The 16026-nt window shown below is 40.5% G+C and overlaps 1 pseudogene; it reads left to right on the top strand.

Annotated features, from left to right (window-relative positions):
• Positions 1-245: 245 nt before the first annotated feature.
• LOC146544789 (uncharacterized) lies at positions 246-15717 on the top strand (annotated as a pseudogene).
• Positions 15718-16026: the final 309 nt, after the last annotated feature.

Here is a 16026-nt window from a genome sequence, read left to right as displayed (position 1 = left end):
GTCCACTGTGAAATATGAAGGAACATCAGTTGGTGAGTACTTTCAGAAACCCTTTTATTGCATATTTTGGTTCTATCCTCGTTAGTTGTGTCATGGTTTTATGTTTTTTTTTGTTTTTGGTTCTCAATATTCTGCATCAAAACATCATGTAGTGTACTGGGAGTTAAAGTGTTAATGTTCCAATTCCAGGCACCTATCGTATACATTACAGAAGTCATGGGATCTGGCTCTTCCGGGTGGGGCAGTCTCTTACTGCCTGGCAATAGGTGCTGGAGGGTGCTTTCCTGGCCGTTCCAAGCTTTTCAGGTTTGAATCGGTCTCGGGAACTCTCTCTCTCCTATTTTATTTGATTTATTAGTCTCAATTTCAATCAGATTGTATTATATTGTGTTATCTTGCATTGACGGAGACACCTGCATGGTACCTGTATGCAATGTGGTATGGTTTGAATTTTGACATTTACATCGCAGATGGAATGGCTAATTTTATGAACAGCACGATGTTCAGACCAGTCTCCAGGCTTTCTTATTGGTTTGTCAGACAGTTTTCGAATCTCGAATTTAATACTCATGTTGGGGTGCGTGCTATTGCTTTCCTGGATTGTATTCCTTTACAAAGGGAAGGAGTCTCCTCCAGAATCAGAGAATGCTGACTGGCAGGGAATATGGAGAGGTTTAGGAAAGATCTTAAAAGCAAGGGGACCCGCAATGTCATGGGATTTTACTCTTGAACACCTGTGGGATTCTGAGAAACTAAGTCAGTATTTGAGTCAGGGACAGCGTGGCTTACATAAATCTAAGGAGGTACAACTTATTTGGGGTTTGGCTTGTGCTTACCGTGCCCTGTATAATACTATTCTGGAGAGAGAGAGTTTCCAAGCTGAGGTTCAAGCCAAAATGGAGAATCTCCAAGTCAAATCTGATCAGTTACAAGAGACACCAGTGACAATATCAGTTGCTCCTGTGGAAGGCAAGAAATGGAAACAAGTGTCCACGTGCCTAGAACGGAAAAGAGAAGAAGTGAAGGAGGGGTGGAGGAAGATCCAGGTGAGGGTCCCTCCTCAGAACCACCACCATCACGAAAAGCAAAAGGAAAAACTAAGAGACATGCAGAAGAGAGTGATGATGAGGAAGTCCTTATTACTACTCGTCGGCCTCTGAAGATGATTGAAATCCAAGGCTCAAGAAAGGAGTTCACACGGGGCCCAAATGAAACTGTTGTTTCCTGGTTGCTTCATTGTTGGGACTGTGGGGCCAATAATTTGTTTCTAGATGGTAATGAAGCTCGCCAACTAGGAGCCATTGCCAGAGACCCAGCTATTGTCCGAGGAATTAGTCGATATTGGATGAGTCTGCCACCCTCTGGGAACGAGTGTTAATAGCCGTGAAAGAAAGGTATCGCTTCAAAGACGGCTTGAAGCCTGTGATGAAAAGATGGGATACAGTTGAAAAGGGTATCCAGTATTTGAGGGAAATGGCTGTGGTGGAAATGTTGTTTGACCCTAACTTTGTTCCTAACCACCCACGACAAGACCGCGACCCTGAGAGAGTGAGGACGACGCCTGAGATATGGCAGAGACTCATAACAACAGCACCAAACAGATAGGCCGGTACACTATTGTCAGCTAATGACAGATACCAGGAACAAGAGAGAATACCCTTAGTTTTTGAATTGATTCTTACACTCCAAAACTACCAACAACAGCTACCCCCAACTCACGTTTCCATTGCCGCCATTTCACAAATAACGGACCAACTGAATGAAATGCAGGAGCAAATGTCTCTACTGATTAATCATGACAAACCTGTGGCAGTATCAGAAACGCTCAATGAAGATCAGGATAATCAAAAGAGTCTAATGAAGGAGCTGATCAAACTAATGCGAATCCAACTAATTAATGATGATGAACCCCCCTGCTCACGGGCACCATCAAAAATCTCAGCTATTAAAGGCAAACGCTTTCCGGCTCCAGTGAGGAACAGTACATCACAAATTGCCTTGTGGCGTTACCTACGTGACCATGGAGAAGACATGAGAAAATGGCACGACCAAGCTACTCCTGTACTACGAGCACGGGTGAAAGAATTACAAAACAGATCAACCACCAGTGCAGTTGCTTCAGTTATCACAGGTAATGAATAGAGGGGCCCTGCCCTCAGTCGGGGGGGAAAAGGGATAATCGAGTATATTGGACTGTGTGGATTCGATGGCCTGGCACGTCAGAACCACTGAAATATAAGGCACTGGTGGATACTGGTGCATAGTGCACTCTGATGCCCTCGAGTCATGAAGGGACAGAATCAATCCATATTTCCGGGGTGACTGGAGGCTCTCAAGAATTGACTATGTTGGAGGCCGAGATAAGCCTCACTGGTAAGGATTGGCAAAAACATCCTATTGTAACTGGCCCAGGGGCTCCATGTATACTAGGTATCGATTACCTCAGAAGGGGACATTTCAAGGATCCTAAGGGGTATCGATGGGCCTTTGGGATAGCTGCTGTGGACACAGACAACATTAAGCAGCTGTCTGTTTTGCCCGGCCTATCAGAAGATCCGTCTGTTGTAGAATTGCTGCAAGTAAAAGAGCAACAGGTACCGATTGCCACAAAAACAGTGCACAGACGGCAGTACCACACCAACAGGGATTCCTTGCTCCCCATTCATAAGTTGATTCGTCAACTAGAGGGTCAGGGGTGATCAGCAAAACTCACTCACCCTTTAACAGCCCATATGGCCAGTGCGTAAAGCCAGTGGAGAATGGAGACTGACGGTGGACTACTGTGGCCTGAATGAAGTCACAACCCCACTGAGTGCTGCTGTGCCGGACATGTTAGAGCTCCAATATGAACTAGAGTCAAAGGCAGTGAAATGGTATGCCACCATTGACATTGCTAACTCCTTCTTTTCCATTCTTTGGCCGAAGAATGTAGGTCACAGTTTGCTTTCACATGGAGTATACTTGGAACAGTTTGCCCCAGGGGTGGAAACACAGCCCAACCATTTGCCATGGGTTGATCCAAACTGTATTGGAACAAGGCAGTGCTCCTGAGCACCTGCAGTACATTGATGATATCGTTGCGTGGGGTGATACAGCAGAAGAAGTCTTCACGAAAGGAGAGCAAATAATCCAAATTCTTCTGTGTGCTGGTTTTGCTATTAAGCAGAACAAAGTGAAAGGATCTGCTCAGGAGATTCAGTTCCTAGGTATAAAGTGGCAAGATGGCCGTCGTCACATCCCAACAGATGTGATTGACAAAATCACTGCCATGTCTCCACCCACTAGCAAGAGAGAGACACAATCTTTTCTGGGCGCAGTGGGCTTTTGGAGAATGCATGTTCCAAACTATAGCCTCATTGTAAGCCTCCTTTATCATGTGACGTGAATGAAGAATGAGTTTACATGGGGCCTGGAGTAGCAGCAGGCTTTTGAACAGATTAAACAGGAAATAGCCCGTGCCATGTCCCTAGGGCCAGTACGAATGGGACAGGGTATAAAGAACATCCTCTACACTGCTGCTGAAGAGAAAGGTCCCACTTGGAGATTGTGGCAAAGAGCCTCAGGAGTGGACTTGTTAAGCTCCAAGTCCACTCAAAAACTAGACTCTCCCCATTTCCTTCATACTGTGTTCTCAATGACCTCCTCCAACATCTATGTATCTTCTACTCTCATGTTGTGCATTGAGGTAGACCTGTTGGGTCATATGCTGTGCCTGGTAATACTTAAAGCAGGCTGCTGCTGGCTCTCAAGTCAGCCATATGGAAGAAAATGGGTAGGGCAAGTAGACAAAATAATGGTCCAGAGTCATCACCTTCTGTGCAGCAGATGACGAATCGTCATAATTTCTGTGTTTCACAAGCAGGGAAGAAAATATTGCTGAAGCTCTCTGCCATGATACATACTATTATATACAGCTATGAGGAGATGGAGTCACACAAGTCTTCTAGATTTTTTAAAGTAGCATCCGAGAGACTTTCACATAAAATTTCAAAGTTCCTTGTGTACTTCACATAGTCAACAAAATGTTTGAGCTAGTTAAGGTATTAAAAATATTTCCATCTGTACAGACTTGATGCTTGCTGTGTTTCAGAGGAGGAATATGCTTAGGAATTTCAAGATGTGCAGTGTGATTTATCTTCTGTAAGAGTTGTCGGGTTATTCACTAGTCGGCAACAATTTATTGTACTGCCATATGGAAGAACAGAATTTGGAAAGAGATAAGAGAAGGATGATCTCAGAAGGGGGCCTGCTAGAAGGTAAGAATTGTGATTCCTCCTCCTCCTAGAAGATTTTATTCAGGCCTGCATTTTGGATATAACTTACAGAATATGCAGAAATTAGGGCCAATCCCACTGAAGGAGAGGAAGAGGGAACTGGAGTTTTATCCCTAAAGTAAAATTCAATCTCTCTGGTCTTGTATAGCTTCATTGTACGTGCCAATTCTAGCCATCATTGATCCCAGCAGGAAAAGGAAGATGAGTATTATGGAGTTAAAGGGGAAAGAAATCAAATCCAGATAGAACAAAATCACATTTCAATTTGCATCTGTATCATCTTTGAAACTGTGGTTGTGATTATTGAGCGGAGATGACTGGAAATGTCTTTCATACCAAAATGACTTCGTTGCTCTGAGTTTTCCTTTTAGCATGTCAAATCAATTAGCTGGTGTTTGGACAATGCTTTGAAAAGAGGAAGCAAGATATTACATGCACACATACATGCACATGTGTATCCCCACACCCTTCTGTGCAATTAGAATCTGTAGGAAGAAATGGAAATAGATGCTTTAAGTAGCAGAAGGAACATACAACGCAGATATTTAAGGCTTATGTTACTTTGTAGAACCTTCTTAGAAGAACAAAGAAATAAAATCACTTTTGAAAATAAACCTAAAAGGAACGAAGAGCAGTCTATTCACAAGTAGAGAATTTTTAAAGTTTTCACTCTGGCGTGCATTTAAAACTGCACAGATTCAACACAAAATCTGTGATTCACTGAAGTCTTCTAGGCACTGGAAAGTAATGCATATGTATTGTATTTCATTTTTCCATTCTGTTACACACAGACACAGAATCTATATTTGTCAATATAATATATTTCCATTCACTGGATCATTATTTCCATCTCACAAAAAATTTTTATTTGAATTAAAGCCTTCAAACTAACAAGCTATCCATTTTCAGTCCTTCTACCAAAAAGATACTATATAGTTTAAATTAGACTAAAGTATCTATTGGATCATTATTTTTAATTGCAAAATAAGCGAAGACTATCAGTTCAAGACTGCTGAGGATAATCTACACTTAATTTGCTGGGTATTTTGAAGCTACAACAGAAAATAAATGTTTGAGAGACACATGCTCAGAATACTGGACAGCTGGCAGCAACAGTTATTGATATCATAGTCGAAATGAAATGGCAGTGTGACTACCATCCACATGTCATCTTAAGATATCACATTTTTTCCTCTGTTATCTCCAGTATCATTGCCACTCAACACTCGCTAAGTGTCAGAATTCAGATAAGTCAAAGGTGTGGTGAAATAATGAAAGAAGAGTAAGATACCAGGTTGTTCCAAAATATGATTCAAGGAGCAAAGATAAGGCAAAGCTTTCAAAGTTGTTCAGAGTGTTCTTGGTTGGCACATTTTAGTATCTTCTACCGCAATTTTAAACTGAACCCCTGACTCTAGTGTTATTCTACAAGTTTTTCATAATGCTGTATCCATTGAGCTCCATAAACCTACTCTCATATGTGCGAACATGTACATGGAAGAAAATAACTTGCCTCTACTGACAAATCCCTCTAGGGTGATGAACATAAATTTATAACTCAGATCTCAATCAGAAAAAAATGTCTTACCTTGTAGTAGTATTTTTGTGTTTTGCTGATTTGATGTCATAATGACAAATTGCACTGAAGATAACACAAACAATGAGGATGTGCCTAGATTGGCACTTCAGTTTCGCCCTGAAGAATGTTAGTGAAACAAATATCCCAGTAGCACCCATTTACTTATTTTGATTCACAACACGAGCAGTCACAGAGAGCACACACTGTACTCCCCTTTGAACAAACTAAAACAGAAGGTGAGCTCCAGCTACTACTGAGCATCCAGCTCATGGACCCGGCAAGAGCAAGCTGGAAAAAACCCAGCAGCATGATGTACAAACTTTGTACATTAGATCCTCAACACCATTTCTCTGCTCAACATCTCCTCCTAGGAAACACTACTGGTTATTATAAAGATAGCTGTAAGGTATTACTTTAATTCCTTTTATTCCTTTTCCTGGCACTGTTTTTAGCTTCTCACTACTGGCTTGTAGACAAGTGGAGAAGACTAAAAGAAGAAAAATTTTGAGAAAAAAGACCATATTTTGTTTGATGAGACAGAGAGGATAGAAAAAGAGATTCACATGACCTGAACTAAGGGTAAAGCACAAACCTTTGACATCAGATAACAATTCTTTCCTCTGTCAAGAATCACTTCAGAGATGCAAAAGTCCTCTTTAACACTTCCATTAACACTCATGTTTCATATTAAAAGCGGAAGAACAATCTTAAACAAAAATAGAAATGTCCTTTTTCACTTGAACTACATGGACAATACTGCTTTCAGCTGTAGACATCTTGTGACATAAAGAGACCTGCGAATACTCGAACAAAAATGGCTATGTAGCCGACAAGTGAAAGAGGATATTGATAGAGCCATTATCACCACAGTGAAGTGATTTAGAAGGCATGATTTTAATGTACCAGCTGTTCCATTTACTTTCCCTGCTTTCAATACAGTGTGCAGAAGTGAGGACACTGGAAAGCTGTCTTCTCCTGCCAGAATGGAAACACTTCCTAAGAGCAAGAGAAAACAAGACTGTTGACACAGAGCTAGCTTGGGTTTCCCCTAGTGACTGAATCTGCCTTAAACTTGTGTCTCTTCATCCTGACCCGAGGAAAACTTCAGCGAAATAAGCACTTGCTTCAAGTACTCAGTTTACGTCTGGACTGACACAGAATAGCCTTAGTGCAAGGAAAAATCAGGATTCTAAGTACAAAATGCTTAGTAGAGTATTTCTTACTTTCATTGCACTTTAGTGTATAAGAACCATATTATCATGTGAACATTCAACATTTTTCAAATGGCCAGAGAAATTGAGTTCATTCCCCACTTCAAACACACACAATATATACAACCAACCTCCTTCATAGAATCATAGAATCACAGAATCACAGAATCATTTGAGTTGGAAGAGACCCTTAAAGGTCATCCAGTCCAACTCCCGTGCAATGAACAGGGACACCACAGCTAGGTCAGGGTGCTCAGAGTCCTGTCCAGCCTGACCTTGGGTGTTTTCAGGTAAAGGTCATCCACCACCTCTCTGGGCAACCTGTTCCACTGCTTCACCAGTCTTATGGTAAAAAACCTTTTCTCATATCTGATCTAAATCTCCCCTCCTTTAGTTTGGTACCATTACCCCATGTCCTATCATAGCAGACCCTGCTAATGAGTCTGATCCTTCTTTTTCTTATAGCCCCCCTTCAGGTATTGAATATCTGCTAGTAGCTCTCCCCAGAGCCTTCTCTTCTCCAATCTGAACAGCCCAATCTCACTCAGCTTGTACTCAAAACAGTATTCAATTCCATGGATCATTTTTGTAGCCCTCTTCTGGACATGCTCCAACAGATCTATGTCTCTCCTGTACTGAAGACTCCGCATCTAGACTCAGTACTCCAGGTGAGGCCTCACCAGCACAGAGCAGAGGGGCAGGAACACCTCCCTCTACCTGCTAGCCATTCTTCTTTTGATGCAGCCCAGGATACAGTTGGCGTTCTGGTGGTGAGGGCAAATTTCTGGCTCATGTCCAGCTTTCCATCCACCAGTACCCCCAGGTGCTTTTTGGCAGGACTGTGCTCAATACTTACACACTCCAGTTTGTACTGGTAGTGGGGTTGCCATGATCCATGTGCAAGACCTTGCACTTCGATTTGTTGAACATCACAAAGTTCTCCTGGGCCCCCTACCTAGGCCATACATCTACAGAAGTAGATCATCAACCCTATCAAATCTGATTTATTGCTTTTTTTTTTTTTTTTCTTTTTTCTTTTTTCCCCACTTGGTGGCAAGAACTGTTTAATTAAATTTTTGAGATAAGGATTAAATTCAACTCATCCTATAGTTGTAGCTGCAGTGTTAGAGCTGTGTTTGGATGTGCTGGAGCATTGGTGTGGTCCTGGAGCTGTCAGCTGGTCTCTGCAGAGGTGGCACAAGGGATTGCAGCAAGATGATTGCCTGAGATCCCAGCCACTCTCACATCAAAACCTTTTCTCAATTCCTTCAGGAGCTTTCCAAACGGGAATTTCAGGCTATTCCAGAGATGCCTTCATGGAGCTTCTGCTGTGCCTGGACCATCTGACAGGAATTATCTTCATGCTTCAGTGTGTTAGCATCTGGGATGGAGAATCTGGCAATGCCCGAGTGTTACCTACCTTACAGATCTTAGTAAACTAGTTTAGCATGCATTATTATTATTATTATTATTATTATTATTATTAGCATGCATCTATTATTATCCATGCAGCATCTCAGTGTCATTCCAGTCCTTCCCTTGCTTATCCTGACAACCACAAGATTCATAGGAAGGGAAAACTGTTAGAAGGAAAAGATGACTATTATTTCTACTGATATTTAATGAGGGTTCTTGTTTGCTTTCTGCATTCATCTTGAATAAAGATGTACAGTACTATTAAGCAAGTTTCACTCAGCTTCATTATAGCAAGTCAATGAAAAGCTCAATATAGAATTTCTTGCCTAAACTCCAACTAGCTTTCTGCTGCTTTATATCACTGTATTCTTCTGCTGGACAAAGAATAACATACCAATTTTAAAAATCAATAAGTACTCCAAAATTTCTCTGGCAGCTTTAGCTGGAATGCACAAAAGGTGTTTGTTATAAACATTGGAGTGACTATGAATTGTTACTCAGGTTAGACACAAATGCAGTTCTTTGCCAGTATTATATAGAACACGGCCAGCCAAAGCAACATTTTTGCTGAACTGATGCAGTAGAGAACATTTTGCCTGTGGGATTTGTTTGTAAACAAACAGGGAAAAAATAATTCTTTTGTGAAGTTGTCTTTGCATGGGATGATTCATTCATTGCACTTTTCTTCACAGTGTTGCTAAAAGCTCCCTGTCCAAAACTCCGCACTACTATAAAACTCTCCCTAGATTTCAAAACCTGCAGAACTTCCCAGAAATGTCTTTCTCCTTCACTCTTGTTAATTGCAGCACTAGCTTCACTGTTAATAGCTGTATGCCTGTTTCAATGGCAACTCTCAGCAGTAGCTCAGTGGTTCACTTTGTGTTATACTGTCCAGATTAAAAATAATAGTTAGCTTTCTAGTGCTAATCTTTAAAAACAAGTGCATAAAAACATTGTGTGAACATGGTATAAATACTATAGAAATAACATTCTGATGGCTTGAATTTCTTATGAAACAAGATTAATGTAACCTTTATTTGCCATCTGACACCAGCATTACTGGCTTGATTCTGTCTCTTAGAACACACTGTATAACTTAAAACCCATTTTTCATTGTTTTAGAGGGTAGTCACACAAAACTAGAAGTGACAACTACTGAGAGTGAGTCAGTTTCCTAGTATCTCCAGATAGCACATGTATCTTATATTCTTCAGCACTGTGCAATTATTAGAAGAGGTGAGAAATCCATGTTTCCTTTGAAGTTTTATTCCTATAACGGTGTAATGTGGCAAATAATCCAAAAAATGAAAAGGGTTGTGATATGATTGAAATGAAGCAGCCAAACAACATTTAAGGCTCTGTCCCATGAAAATGACATGAACACTATCAACACAACTGCCACCACCACCCACAGACCAAGGGAGTGTACATATTTTTATAACAATACCACTAATCACTGGGACAGACAGTTGGCCAACAATATGGTAATTAAAAACAGATGATCACACAAAATGACTATCACAAACAAAACCTCCAGGGTGATTAATACATGTAGATTTAAAAGAAACTTTAGAGTAACTATTAACATGCCACAATTTGTTCACCATTGAATTTTTTACTCTTAAAAGACACAAGCTAAAACATCAAAAAAAAAAAAAAAATCTGTAGAAAATAGTCACATTACTCCGTATTGCCTCTCTCTAGGAAGCAATTCTCCTATCTTGAGGAACTGGTCAAAATTTTAAGTAAAAATGATGCATTATGTAATGTGATTTTTCACTGTGTTTCATGACAAGGAAAATATCTGTCCAAATCACAGGTTACAAATAAATTCACACTGAGTTTAGATTAGAAGCAGATTCAAAACATGAACTCTGTTCAAATTCTGCTATTTTCCCCATGGGTACCATCTCCACTGGACCATGGCCTGTTCTATTGTCCTTATATTACCGACATCTCTGGTTTGAACCAGAAATTTCATCCTGAAAATAAGCACCTTTTCCCCGAAAGTCACTTCTTCACATAAGTCTATTCCCACACACAAAGAGGAAAAAAATAAGGAAGAGAGTATTAACATTATTGATTTCACATTGCAAAGAGTTTTTCTTGGAAAAATATCTGACCAGTTCCTAGAATTAGTTCACAGCAGGTGATAAAATAGCATAATCACCACAAGCTAGGGGTCTTTCTCTGGGCTTAGCAAGCAGCCTGAAAGAAAGCACACCCTTCAAGCTATAAATCATCCAAGCAGGCAGCTTAATAATTGCTTACAGCTGATCATGGGAACTCGTTATTACTCTGAAGAAAAAGCAATTTTGTATTACTAGAGAAATTAAAAAAGGGAATTTCTACACATACACACTGTATGACTGAGACTTAACAACAGTTTTATACCAGTGTAACTTTATTTCAGCTCAAACATCAAACAAGAGTACTGGAATAAGAAGTGACCTGAGAGGAAAGACATCAGTAAGCACAGAGAAAATTATACATCTCCTGATAAAAAATCACTAAAATTAACTTCAGCATGCAGCAGGTAAAGGAGCTGACACAAACTCTATTTTCACTTCATTACTGGTGCTCAACTAGAAATCATGACTACTGACTAGAGTAAGATTGTACTATGGATATGGAAATAAAAGCAGGATAAAGAGTTTCTCTTTTGCTCTGTACTCTAGGACACAATGTCTTCTCATCATTGATGGTCACCTCCAGGCCTCTGTGTTGTCACCATCACTCTGGCCATTTTAATAGACATGGCAATGCGGTAATGAGCATGATGCACAATCTTGCTTATGGTACAATTCAAGCCTCTGTGGCCAGATATTCCGGTGTGGTTCTCACCTTCCTAATTCTCCAGCCTAAGGGTATGCAATCCCACTTTAAAGGTGCATTCCACATCTTCATGCTTCAGTTGCTCGATGCTTCAGTTTATTGTCATTGAAGGCTCAGAAGCGTTGGCCAAGAAAGTGCTGTCAGACAGAAGTGCCCAATTGTGTATCCCTTAACCGAGCTTTTGGGCTACCATAGTTCCTTGTCCAACTGCAAAATGAGCAGCTCTTCGGAGTACAACTATAAACATTTGAAGCTCATCAGCCATTCCACCAACTCACACATTCTTTCCAAACACACGTCAAGGTACTGTGTCAAAAATACATTTTGTTTAAGATAGGGATAGTTTAGAGTTTAAGACAGTACAGAGGAGCACCCACGTTATTAGTATATACTGCTTAAAAAAGGACATGAGATGGATACTAAAGATTCAGATATTCCTGGTTCCTAGCATGAGGTTTTATTACCACAAGGAAAAATTAATTTGGGAAAATTATTTTCTAGGTAAGATGATAAATAAAGGATGTGAAAGCCAATCTCACTTGCCCAGTATTTGTCTCTGTGCTTTGTGTTCTTTTCTCATCCATGTTCAGTACTCCACAAGTTTTCTGTGCTCTCCTAACTTGAATAAGTTAATGTAATCCCCACTGTGTTCTTAGCAAAATCACCTCTCTTAATCATTAGAGCTAAAAGATTTCTCTTTCTACTGAAGGGTTTCCTCTTCTCCAGCCTGGAAATAGGAAACTTCACTGCTTCTTGGCACAGCATCTTCATCAGAACATTGAGAATACCACATTCAGCTCTTGGGCCCACACATACATGCTGGGGCTTGTTGGAAGAACATGGACCTGTTGAAGTAAGAAGGCCATGAGGATTACTGGGGGATGGAGTACTTCTGTGAAACGAGGCTGAGAGAATTAACGCTGTTCAGTCTAGAGAAAAGGCCCCAGGGAGATCTTATTGCAACCTTCCAGTACATGAAGGGGGGCTACAGGAAAAAAAGAAGAGAGACTTTTATCAGGGAGTGAAGGGATACACAAAGTGGCAAAGATCTTAATTGAAAGAGGGTAGATTCAGATTAGATATTCAGAAGAAATTCTTTCCTGTAAGGATAGTAAGGTGCAGGCTGCCCAGAGAAGCTGGTAAGAACCTATCCTGTACAGGGCCAGGCTGGATAGGGCTTTGAGCAACCTGGTCACATGGAAAGAGTCCATCTCCATGGCAGAGGAGTTGGAACTGGGTTGTCTTTACGATCCCTTCCATTCCAAACCATTCTATAATTCTATGATCTAGAATATCATACCTGCACAGCAGGCTGCAAAACATCACATAAAACTGCAACAGCAAACCTACAAAATATCTAATAGCACCTACATGTCGTGTACATGTACAGAAACAGTATTGTCAACTAGTTTGGGGGCTGAAGGACCACTCCCTCCTAGTCAAGTATGAAAATGACACATGCTTGTATTTTACATGATGATGAAGCTCAACTGTGTCACCCGTTTGCAGTGATTTAAAAGACTCTAGGTACCAAAGGACACCAGCTAGATGTGCATGTTCACGTTTGGCACATTCAAACTACTATGATTAAAGCTTGCATTTTAAGAAGAAGAATTACATAAGACAGATAATTTCATGTTAGCTTGTACTACATACACATATAATTACTACTTCTTAGCTGACCTGTATTAACTTGTTTAGACCGTGGTAATTTGATCGCATGTCTGTTTGCATAGCATAAGGAGTATGCAAAGGCTTGTAATCCTTGCTGATATGAAAGCAGTAGAAAACTGCAGAAGTCACATAATACAAACATTCAGGAGGTGTACTGAATTTTACTCACTACTCCATTGTTCCCTAAGTAGGAGCCTTGCATTCAATACATCAGGATGAAATTAAGATTTTGGAAATCATACAGTGAATTTCTTCAGGAGAAAATAGAATGGCAAGAAAAATGGACATGATCCAGTGCTATTAGACAGTAAAATAGGATCTGCAAACATTTAACACTGTAAAATAAACATTGAGAGTGTCTGCAAATCTATGTAGCCAAATTAGATCCATTGGTTAAGTACTTGAGAAAGTTTAATACAGATAAATTATTATTTCAGAAGTCACGCTTAGGTAAATAGATATTCTTATAACCAGTTAAAAATCCAATTACGCAGGATAAAAACAAGGAAAGGAAAAAAGTTATTCACTCAGAAGGGCTTTGCAGATCTGAAAAGATGCCCATGTCTGAATGCTGTCGATGTGAGAAGTGTGCCATGTCCTAGAACAGATCCCATTTGTTCCTCACTTCCCACAACTTTCCAGATGTTCCTCTGCCTGCTCCTCCTGGCACGCTTGGAGGCAGCATTCGTGGTCTGCGTTTAATCTTGTGTGCAGCTGCTGTGAGCACAACCCCAGGTACACCCTCATACTCTGCTGCAGACCGTGATGACCCAGCATACCTATTGGAAATGTTAATGGCAGGAAGCTTAGGTGTATGCAGCACTGTATAAGTAGAATAATACTGCCCTTGATAATACAGTAGTAGGAAACTCAAATTTGGGAGGAGTATTTATTTGTGACCCACACCGAGCTACTTCATGCAGATGATGTATGCCTAAAAGATGCAGTTCTGTCCTCATCTCTAATGAACTTTCTACCTGAACAAGTCTGGGAGAAATCAGTGATGTTCAAGCAGAGAAACTGACATGGAGGTAGGAAAACATCACCGCCTTTTGGGTGAGATCTTTTCTTCAACTCTGAAAAAAATTCTGCTTTCAATCTATGTACAGCCAAGATATAAAATAGAGTGGCTACATACTAACAATAATTAATGCCTGTATTAATAAAACATACCAAGGTTACTGATGAATTCTTGAATACTTCTCATTTTAAGAAACTTAAAGATAAGTTTTTTTAAGGTTTAGTCAATAACTTGAAAGAGAATTCAGAGAACGAGTATGGACTGCGCTGCCCTAGGTAGCAGAGTACATGACCTTAATCTCCATTAAACCCCAAAGGTTGCTTAATGTAGTTGTGGCAGAAGCTCCAAGACTATGGTCTGTGTGGTATCAGAAAAACATTAAGTACAAGTTTGTTGATGACAGTAAAATGGGAGGTGCTGTTGACTCTCTTGAGGCATGGGAGGTCTTGTAGAGGGATAGACTTGAACTGGGCAACCAGTGACATCATGAAATCCAACAGGAAAATGCTAAGTTCTACACCTGGAACAGCATAATGCTTGACACAGACACAGTCTGGGAGACAAGTGGCTGGAGAGAAGCTCAGCAGAAAGATATCTTGGGGGGTGATGGTGACAGCAGGCTTGGTGACTGGCAAGCAAGAAAGCATACTGAATTTTGAGATGCACTAAATACATCATGGTCAGCCTGACAAAACAGGTGATTCTCCTGCTATAACTAGCTTTGGTGAAGACTCACTTAGCAGATTTGAGCTCCACAATATAAAATGGATGTTAAGTTACTTTAAAATGTCTGGAGAGGGCAACAAAGCTGGTAAAAGAGCTATGAGAGGCTGATAACATTTGGGTTGTCTAGTCTGGAGGAGACAAGAGGAAATTTCATTGTTCTCTGCAACTTTCTGGGCTCTTCTGCCAGGGAACTAATGCCAAGCTGTGTAGGAATGGCACATAGCTGTGGTGGAGGAGGCTCAGACTGAACATCAGAAAAAATTTCTTTATTATGAGGGTCATTAGACACTGGAGCAGGCTTCCTGGAGAGGTGATTGATGTCCCATGGCTGTGTTCAACATGCATTCGGACAGTGCCCTCATTGCTATACTTTAACTTTTTGACAACCCTGAAGCATCCAGGCAGTTGATCTCAATGATCTTTGAAGGCCCCTTCTACCCAAAGCATCCTATCCTATCCTATCCTATCCTATCCTATCCTATCCTATCCTATCCTATCCTATCCTATCCTATCCTATCCTATCCTATCCTATCCTATCCTATCTATCCTATTTTAGAAAAGGCTAAAGTTCATGGCGATCCCAGCAGAAATGTGGGCTCATGCTGCCTGCTATTTGCTTGACCCCCTATTCTCCACCAACACATTTAAACCATTCCCTTAGTCCAGTCCCTCTACTATTTCAAAGGAATTTATACTTTTCTGGGGACATAGCAAAGTTAGCCTCCTCCCTTTTTCTTCTAGCTCTGCTTCTTCATTTTTTATTTAAAGTTCACCCTGAAATTTTATTTTCTTCAGGACTATCTACTGCTCCATCTGGCTGTATTATTTGACTGTATTTCAAAATGAAACACACTAGGCTGGAAATGACTTCCAGGCACTCCAAGAATCAGGTGGCTCAAATGTGTTAAAGGGACTACAGCTAGGACTGAGTCAGCAGAAGCACCCGCATTTGTTCCTGGGGGGAGTGCAGCTGCAAAGCAGAACACCAAAACAAAAACACTAACAATAACATCTTCCATGTCAGACAGCTGTGTAATAGGAACATTTCCACAGCATAAAGGACGCTCTGCCCTCATTTAGGGTGTGCAAGAAATGTGGTACTCAACAGGTCACCTTAATTACTACTCAATATCTTTATTCTTTGTGTTTTAAAGATAAATGAGAACATTTTTGCTACTTGAATTAAAAAGAGATCCTTAAAAACATAGAAAACTGGAAATTTCCCTCTGATTTTGCACAGACCTTGAAAACCAATCTCTGAAAGATGCAAGAGGTTCCTTTGCCTACTTA

This window comes from Meleagris gallopavo, chromosome 3 (assembly GCF_905368555.1).
Source record: "Meleagris gallopavo chromosome 3, MGAL_WU_HG_1.1, whole genome shotgun sequence".
Classification (NCBI taxonomy): Eukaryota; Metazoa; Chordata; class Aves; order Galliformes; family Phasianidae; genus Meleagris; species Meleagris gallopavo.
This window is presented reverse-complemented; position numbering and strand designations above follow the sequence as displayed.